Here is a 723-nt window from a genome sequence, read left to right on the forward strand (position 1 = left end):
GAGTCAAATTTTTCCATTAATTTTGATGAAGACCTTAAAACAATACTACGGTATATAAAATGCTAGGAGGCCTTATGAATTTTCTTGTTTTAGTATATTCAGTTTTTAGTGCTTGTCATGTCACCAGTGGTGGCGCCAGAGGGCCTAGCCCCCCCCCCCCCCCGGTCGGGGAAGACGATAAATTTTGTCGGGGAACAAACAAATAAAAATAAATATTTACATGTAATATTCGTTTAGCCACCATATTGTTTGTGTTAACTTTTCATCACAACAACAATAACAATCTATAACAATAATAATAAAAATAATAATAATAATAATAATAATAATAATAATAATAATAATAATAATTCAATGAGACTGATTAAAAATAATTTGCGTTCTGTTATGACAAATGCTCATTTAGATAGCCTCATGATGGTTGGAATACATCGTGATAGGTGAAGCAACCTCGACCATGACAGCATGGTTGACAGATTTCATGCAAAATTTCCAAAATATAGAATTTCACTTTCAAGAATGAGGATTTGATAACAAATTAGATGGTTACATTGCATACTCTTTGTTTCTTGCTTTATTCAAAATGTTTTGGTTTTAGAAGCTGATTTCAACATTAGAAAGCATAGCCTACATGAAGTCATATTATAGTAACTCGATGCCTATCAAATAAGTAAATAAAAATTCGCCATAATTCATCAAATATAATTCATCAAATATCCGTGG

This window comes from Anneissia japonica, unplaced genomic scaffold (genome assembly GCF_011630105.1).
Source record: "Anneissia japonica isolate Jap-2015-1 unplaced genomic scaffold, ASM1163010v1 scaffold8236_len642391_cov169, whole genome shotgun sequence".
Lineage (NCBI taxonomy): Eukaryota > Metazoa > Echinodermata > Crinoidea > Comatulida > Comatulidae > Anneissia > Anneissia japonica.